Raw genomic sequence first — 9,926 nt, 5'->3', positions numbered from 1 at the left:
TGAGAGCGATAATTATCACGTTTGTTTTATTGACAACCCCTCCCCTGTATATATATATATATATATATATATATATATATATATATATATATATATATATATATATATATATAAAGGTTTTTTGCCACGAAGGAAAAAACGAAAAAAGCGAGATAGCCGAGTACTTTCGGTCCTGTTTAGGACCCTTTACTAAGGCAAACTGATTTTACAAGAGGACAACATAGTCAAAAGAAGGCATATATATATATATATATATATATATATATATATATATATATATAATATATATATAAATATATCATATAAAGATAGATATTCTATCTATACACCAATAAATAAATCTTATTGGTAATAAAATATTCCGTATTCCATACAGGCCTACTTGATCTACAAATTTGCAACTCAACGAACAACATTATGAGGTTCTACCTCATATCCTCATGCTACGACGCACATCAACCCCTCAACCTACATAACGTCGTACGAAGAAAGAGGAAAAAAAGAGAGAGAGAAATAAGGAAGCGAAGAAGAAGAGACAGAAAACACAGAAGTAAGAAACTCCGACGAAGCGAGTCGCCATGTTTATGATTATTGGGGCTGTAATGCCTTCCTCTTCCCCCGCCCCCCTCCCCCTTACAACTTCGGAACGGAAGGACGACGATTCCCGGGAATGCCCTCATGATTCCCATGAAACCTTTCCGGCCTCATAACCTCAGTAGCTGAGGGAATGAGGCGTTTTCTCTCGTTACTCTCACATTAGTACTTAAATGAGGACGATTATATGTACAGTTTCCCGTCACTCGCTTCCCTGTTAAAGGGGCGACTTGAAATTGGTTCCTCCCATTCCCGTTGCCAATTACGGGACCTGGAATGGGAATTATACAGCGGGGGAGTCTAGTCTTTCACGCCACGTGGTAGACAAATGATTTCCCTTCCCCGTTTTAAAGGGACAGGGACTGAAACTATACCCCACCCCTTTTTAAAAGAACGGGGGACTGAACCTATACCCCACCCTTTTTAAAAGGACGGGGGACTGAAACACAACCACCTCCCCTTTTAGAAGAAAGGTATAAATGTCCCACTATATATATATATATATATATATATATATATATATATGTATACATATATATAATATATATATATATATATATATATATATATATATATATATATATATATATAAATAATAAGGCAAAAATGAAAGATTAAAACTATATCATATAAAAAGCTCCAGCGTTGTTTGCACGGAAGATATAGAGCAAAGTTACTAATAATTTCATGTTACAAATATTCTTAAATATTATAATGTTTTCTTACATAAGTTTTAAAATTTTCTCCTACATTAGTTTTACACACAGAAAAGGCAGGTATACAAAAATATTAACTATAAACGCTTGTGTTGAATAGAGGTCGCCTAGAACAAGCATTCTATTATTATTATTATTATTATTATTATTCAGAAGACAAGCCCCTCTTCGTATGAAACAAACCCACAGGAATCACTGACTTGATATTCAAGCTTCTACATAATATGGCGTTTATTTGAAAGAAGTTACAAAATACAACAGGAAATGCTGCAAGAAGAGATCATTTATTAGAAAAATACTGAAAGATAAATTAGTATATCAACAAATAATTAGATTAGAGAAAAGTTCAATAAATAAAACACAAGGCGAACTGTTTTGGGATAGCAAAGCGTCTGTACTACCTTCGCTTAAACTTTTAAAACGAGAATTAAAAATGCGTATAAACTTGCAACGAAAAGCGTATATATAACAAGAAGGTAAATGAGTAAATCAACAAATAATTAGATTAGAGAAAAGTTCAATAAATAAAACACAAGGCGAACTGTTTTGGGATAGCAAAGCGTTTGTACCTTCGCTTGAACCTTTAAAACTATAATTAAAAATGCGTATAAACTTGCAACGAAAAGCGTGTATATGTATGTATGTATGTGTATATATATATATATATATATATATATATATATATATATATATATATATATATATATATGTATATATATAATATATCTCTCTCTCTCTCCCTCTCTCTGACGCACAAAATACAAGGAGAGAACGCAGCCGAATTTAACAGAGAGAGAGAGAGAGAGAGAGAGAGGAGAGAGAGAGAGAGAGAGAGAGAGAGAGAGAGAGCCACTGAGCCTCTGTCTGGAGTGCTAAGTGGCACTACACATTGACCAATTAGAATTCAGATCAATACAGCGCCCAGTTAGAAGTTGTAAACGGGGCGTAATAGCGCCTACGAAAAAAATTTCACGTTTCATACAGTGGGATATGTTTGGTTCAGACGCGGTCTACAGTGGTTACAGCAGTAGATTACAGAATAATACAGTTACTGTAATGCCCATAAGGTGTTATTGTAAAATCAATTTTTATAGCGACTACAGCAGTTGATTACAGATATTGTAAAATCAGTTTTTACAGTGACTACAGCAGTTGATTACAGAAGAATACAGTTACTGCAATGCCCATAAGGTGTTATTGTAAAATCAATTCTTATAGCGACTACAGCAGTTGATTACAGATATTGTAAAATCAGTTTTTACAGTGACTAATAGCAGTTGATTACAGAAGAATACAGTTACTGTAATGCCCATAAGGTGTTATTGTAAATTCAATTTTTATAGCGACTACAGCAGTTGATTACAGATATTGTAAAATCAGTTTTTACAGTGACTAACAGCAGTTGATTACAGAAGAATAAAGTTACTGCAATGCCCCATAGGTGTTATAAAATAGATTTTTACAGTGACTACAGCAGTTGATTACAGAATACAGTGACTAGGAATACCTCTATAAAACAAATTCAGTGTTATACAGTGAGCTGTGGGGGTTAGTCGCGATCTACAGTGACTACTACAGCAGTAAATTACAGAATAGTGACTGTAATACCTCTAGGTGTGTTATTATCAAATCAATTTCAATATGGGCTTCTTATGAAATGATCGATCAGCTGTTATGAGTATGGATAGATACTCCCTAATTACCAGTGGAATTAAAAAAAAGTAAACTATGGTTGGAGAATAAAAGGCAAAATACTAATGTTGAAAAAATTTCAAAATATTCCCTTCCCATAACCCGTCCCGCCGTCCCCACCCGGGGCGGACAAGTAGGTTTGCATGAGGATGGTGGATGTCTCCCCTACCCTCCCGTACCCCTACCTACATCGTCCCCACCCAGGGCGGACAAACAGTCACCAAGGGGAAGACAAACAAGATTAACGGAGATTTTATTATTACAGATTCAAAATCCAAACGAAGACTTAATATATATTTTTAGATTTTTTATTTTTTACTTATTTTCCTAATTATACCATTAGGGTGGGAGGGGGAGAGAGGCTAGTGACGGGGACTATTATTATAGAATAAATAACAAGGAAACCTTAGAATTCCATTTATACATAGAATTACCACAACAGCTAAACAAAAGGTATGACCTTTAAACAAGCACTCTGCATATATATATATATATATAATATTATATATAATATATATATATATATATATATATATATATATATATATATATATATATATATATATATATATATATATATACATATATATAATGAGTTAATTAAAAAAAGAAAGAATTAATATAAGGAGAGAACCATTTAAGTAAAACAATAATCCAGAAATCCAAAAACTTGCTTAGTAAATAACGTTTAAAGTATCTAAATTCCTAAAAATAAAAATAACCAGGAACTGAACGCAAAATATAAATATTAAAAAAAATAGCTGCATTCCCATCACATCCACAAACATTTAAAAAACATCGTAAAAAAAGTTATCTTAACAGCTATTTAAAAGCTCATCTATTCCTCTATTCACCGCAGTCGTGGTATATATATACATATCCCTCTGAACAGTGTGCCGACATATTCCAATATTTTCATTTCCTGCCCCAAAAAACCGCCCATTCCAATTTTCCCTTTTTTGGAAAAAAAAAAATCATTTCCGCTTCATTTGCTCTTCAAAATATTTGTTGGGGGAGTTGTTTGTTGGCGCTGCCACTCAATCCCGTATCTCTCCAACAAACTGGGGCTCATATCCGATTCTAAAAGGATAAATACGATCTATTTCCGGGTCGAAAATTCGGTGTTAAAAGGGCTTAAATGAAAAAAAATGAGAGCTCCCAAACAACGTCGATTACCTGACCCAGAATTAACCGTGAAATGACACTGTTATGCGGGATAATGAAACGGCAGGTCCTGCTACGTAGGATAAAGGTATAGCAGGGATGCACGAACTTCGCGTGACACAGGTTTTAGACGATAAATAAAGTGGTTTGCATGAACGCCGTTGCACACGAACAATGAGCTGTTGCTTTTTTTTTCAGTAAAAATGGTGTATATGCCGTTTCGGCAAATTCTTATATTCGACATTCTCATGAACGTTGGGGTTTATGCTTACATTCTCTTCTTCTCTCTCTCTCTCTCTCTCACTCTTACATTCACATAAACTACCTTGATTATCTCGTCCACAAACTACATACTCAAGTATTTATCTAAAGATAAATTCTCTCTCTCTCTCTCTCTCTCTCTCACATAAACTACAATAATCAAGGATCTATCTGAAGAAATACACTTATCTCTCTCTCTCTCTCTCTCTCATCTCTCCTATCTGCTCTCTCTCTCTCTCACACACACAACACAGAACACACACATAAACTAACTAAAGAGGATTATATCTAAGATCCTATCTAAAAAGATATCTCCCCCTCTCTCTCTCATCTCTCCTTCTCTCTCTCTCTCTCTCTCAGAGAATTTTCCAGCCTCCAACCAGCGCCTTCACACCTACCCCCCCTCCCCACACCCCCCCCCCCCCCCCCCCCCCCCCAACCCAAAAAAAAAGGAACCGGGTCCTCCTCCTCCTCCTCTTCCTCCTCCTAAACTCTCCCGACTAGTGATTTAGGAGGAGGAGGAGGAGGAAGGTTCAGGCAAAAGCGAATGTTGATCGCGGTAGTTACAGCTGTTCAATTAAAGAGGCCGTAATGTCGTCGGCTTCTTTCCTCCGGCCCCCCCACCCCACCCCCCAAACCACCACCGCCTTCCTTCCTTCCTTCCCCCTACCCCCAACTTCTTGCCTCTTCTTGCTCCGTCTTGGGGCCCTCAGAGAGCAAGGCAGGCACCGCACAGAGAGAGAGAGAGAGAGAGGAGAGAGAGAGAGAGAGAGCTATTTCTCTTTAGATAGATCCTTGATTATGTAGTGTGAGAGAGAGAGAGAGAGAGAGAGAGAGAGAGGAGGGTTTCTCTAGATAGATCCTTGATTATGTAGTTTATGAGAGAGAGAGAGAGAGAGAGAGAGAGAGAGAGAGAGAGGAGGGGGTATTTCTCTATAGATAGATCCTTGATTATGTAGTTTATGAGAGAGAGAGAGAGAGATGTAAACATAGCGTTTGCCTCTGTGTGTGTGTGAGAGAGAGAGAGAGAGACTTTTTGTGTGTGTTAATGACAAGAGATATAAGTGATGAGAGAGAGAGAGAGAGAGAGAGAGAGAGAAATCAGTCTAAATGAAAATTTGGCGAAATAAAGAGCGTCACAGCTATGCAGCCTAATGGATATTGCAGTTACATAACAGCAGACTAACACCGGACGCGAGTGGTCATAGATGAAGGAAGCACCCTTGTCCAATTTCGTTCACTCTAATCAAAAGTCGATCTGTCAACAACAGATGCAAAATAAAAGACGCTCTTTATAATTCGAATTGGGGTAATTTCGATGTGCGGATGGAAATATGGTTGGTTCAAGTCAAATGTTAAATGCTTTAGGTTACATTGGGACTTCGGTTCAAGGTCGTCACATTCAGTGACGTCATACATAACACAGAGGCTGAACTCTAGCGAATTTTATACCGTGTTATTAGAATATTAAGGGTTCTTCATTTTTTTTTTCAGTGATATGACCGATTTATTATGAATTTTGTCGTCCTATGAACGAGGATAGGTTAGGATATTGAGCTTGTCAAAAAAATTATATTTTGAATGGAAAAGAGCAAGTACAAGGAAGAGATGGTGAGGTGTGTGTGTGTGTGTGTGTGTGTGTGTGTGTGTGTGTTGGGGGGAGGGGGCCTGGAAGTGAGAAGGGAGACCACTCCAACCCGAATGACATCTACTGTCACACTGCATTCCAATCTCCTTCTTCTGCAGCTATACCTTCAAATCTCTCTCTCTCTCTCCCTTTCTGCTCTGAAGCTCTGTGAAGCTCTGTACAGAGCTCTCCCTCGATGCCACTTCGCCTCTATTCCTCGGATTCTCCCCCATCTACCACTCGAGAGCAAAGCTGGAGGAAGAGGTGGTAGAGAGGTAGTACCCAAGGAGGTAATACTATACCTCCCTCTTAAAACGGCCCTTAACCAAACATTTCGACCTTGCCTTCTTCATCCCCGCATCTCCTTGAGAACAGCGTTTGTCAACACAGACGAGCGATATAGCAGCGAGGTTCTGTGAGCACCCAGTACTGGGACTGGGGGGGGGGGGGGGGGGGGGGGGTCTTTGACTGTGCGAAAAAAAGCGGGGGTGGGGGGGGGGAGGGGCTCAAAAGAAAAATGGAGACGAGGATCCGAGACTGAAGAGGTCGTATACAGAGAGAAACTTTTTCCCCTCTTTGTTTTTCCAGAGTCGTTTTGTGTGTCTTCTTTTCTCTCTCTCTCTCTCTCTCTCTCTCTCTCTCTCTCTCTCACCTTCGACGAGAGACAACGAAGGCTCAACTTTTTCACTTTAGCTTCTGCTATTACGGGCCAAGATTTCAGATGGGATAGGAGACAGAAATAAGAGATTTTCCTTCGAGAGAGAGAGAGAGAGAGAGAGAGAGAGAGAGAGAGAGAGAGAGAGAGAGAGAGAGAGAGAGTTCTCTACTATCCAACCAGAGAGCGGCGCAGCATTCTCTTCCATCCTATTTCTTAGAGAGAGAGAGAGATTCTCACTATTCAACCAGAGAGCGGTGCAGCATTCTCCTCGATCCTATTACTGAGAGAGAGAGAGAGAGAGAGAGAGAGAGAGAGAGAGAGAGAGAGAGAGAAAAATAAAGGTAAACAGGGTATAAAATCGATTACTTTTCCAGATTTAAATCATCATCATCTTCCGAGTTTACCTTTGGGGGCATTCCAATATACGTCCTCATTCAACCAACCAGCTGGACTCTCTTATTGTCATAGTTTTATCATAATTTTACTGAACACCTTAATTTTTTTTCTTAATCATGACAGTTTTTGAACAAGTATTTTTTCGGATTTTTAAATTTATTTTTATATCTCACGGTTTTCGCATATTTCTAGTTCCTAGGGAAACTCGCTGAACTGTCAAGGTACAGTCCCTAACACTTACTTTTCAAATATTTTTGTTAATCATGAATAACTATATTAATCCTGTATGTATATACAGTACTACATGAGTATTCACACACAAGCACAAATATGTATGTACGTATATGTAACTACTTCTGTCATTCACTACTTGATAAGGGTGGAAGTTAGTTCACCGAATTATAGTCCTTAGCTTTAAACCAGTGTGTGTAAAATGGGCCTTCTATACTTGAGATATTATATATATACTATACTATATATATATATATATATATATATATATATATATATATATATATATATATATATATCTATCTGTGTGTTTGTGTATATACACACAAACAAATATATTATATATATATATATATATATATATATATATATATATATATATATATATATAATATACACAAGGAGATTATCAAAGTGAGGTCTAAATAGCCTTACTTCAAACTACTGTCCATTTAATCCCTTGTACGTATCTTACTTAAACCCTAAACAAGAAACAAAGGAAACAAAGAAGTCATTCTTAAAACAACCACTCAACACCACCACCATCTCTCTTCCTATGGATAAGACAACTTTAAGAATTAACAGAAGCAATTTCCAAAAGATGGATGAATGAGCATCTTCGTGTCAAAATCTTCGAACACAGAAGAAACACAAAGCGAAAGCGTCTCCATCAAAATTAATTAAAATCTAGACGTTTCATCAATATTCATCATTTCGTAGGAACTGGGGAACAATACCAATTACTCCAAGACGTTGTCTTACATTTGTGATATAATGACAATCCATCTGAAGGATTGGTGTTATATAATGGCAATCCACTTGGAGGACATCTGTTATACATCGGCAATCCATTTGAAGGAAACAAAATCTTGGGTTATTTACATCGGCACTTAATCCTTTGAAGGACATCTGTTATTACATCGGCAATCCAATGAAGGACATCCGTTATACATCGGCAATCCATTTGAAGGACATCTGTTATACATCGGCAATTCATCTGAAGGACATCTGTTATACATCGGCAATCCATTTGAAGGACATCCGTTATACATCGGCAATCCATTTGAAGGACATCTGTTATACATCGGCAATCCATTTGAAGGACATCTGTTATACATCGGCAATCCATTTGAAGGACATCTGTTATACATCGGCAAGGACATCTCTTATACAATGGCAATCCATTTGAAGGACATCTGCTTATACAATGGCAATCCATTTAAAGGACGTCTATAATTATACAATGGCAATCCATTTGAAGGATATTACGTAACGCATATTGGCTTTGGGAGAAATACAAATGACTAATGAGGCAATGCCCAGTCTAATTACCCGACAGAATACCCAATCTAATTACCGGCGCAAATTCCATACAGACTACAAAAAAATCCCATTAAGGACAAACTCCATCGACGTCGGTAGGTTGTGTCAATTTTTTTTTTTTTTTGTTTTTTTTTTTTTTTTTTACATATCTGAGCACGTCGATGCGTTAAAATAAAACACATAAAAAATACTTATAGTATAAGTCTTATACTTGAGAAACAAACCCACAGGTATTTGTGGACGGAATTATATTTATAAATTAATATATTTTTGAAAGAGGCCTTCCCTTTGTCAACTTAGATAATTTTTTTTAAGAATAAATATATTTGAAAAGAGAGCTTTACTTTGTCTTATCTCCGAGAAACAATATATTTGGTACATAATATTTCAAATCTAAACAGAGATATGTGTTTTTAATATATTTGTACCAACGAATAACTGTGGATTTGTTTATCCATTTCAGTATTCGTGCTACGCGGGGAATTTTTCAGTGTCATATATTTTAACTCATGCGATTGCTGAGATATGTAATAAAAAGCACAAATAAACAAACAAACACAAACATACACACACACACAAAACCTTTATACAACCTAGCAACGACAATGGAGCAAGGACTTAATGGGATTTTTTTTTTTTTTTTTTTTAGTCTGTATGCAATTTGCGCCGGTAATTAGATTGGGTATTCCGTCGGGTAATTAGGCTGGGCACTGCCTCATTAGTCATTTGCGTTTCGCTCCAAACCAATATGCGGGACATAATATCCTTCAAATGGATTGTCATTATATAACACAGGTCCTTCAGGAATGCCATTATATAACAAAAAATAAGACAACGTCTTGGAGTAATTGGTATAGTCACTAGTTTCTACAGAATTATGAATATTTATGAAATGTCAAGATGTTAATTCATTTTGACAGAGACAAAACTTCGCTTTGTTTCAGTGTTCAGATTTCTGAAAGGTCTATGTTTAGATTTATTTTAAAATATATTTGTACACATACATAACTGTGGATTTGCCTTTCCATTATCATACATTATTTTTTGCCTTTCCAATATCCATACAGTATTTTTGGCCTTTCCAATACCATACATTACTGTTTACCTTTCCAATATCACATTATTTTTTGCCTTTCCAATATCATACATTATCTTTTGCCTTTCAAATATCATACATTATTTTTTGCCTTTCCAATATAATGCATAATCTTTTGCCTTTCAAATATCCTACATTATTTTTTTGCCTTTCCAATAACATACATTA

This window comes from Macrobrachium nipponense, chromosome 26 (assembly GCF_015104395.2).
Source record: "Macrobrachium nipponense isolate FS-2020 chromosome 26, ASM1510439v2, whole genome shotgun sequence".
NCBI lineage: Eukaryota > Metazoa > Arthropoda > Malacostraca > Decapoda > Palaemonidae > Macrobrachium > Macrobrachium nipponense.
Note: the sequence above shows the minus strand (reverse complement) of the source record.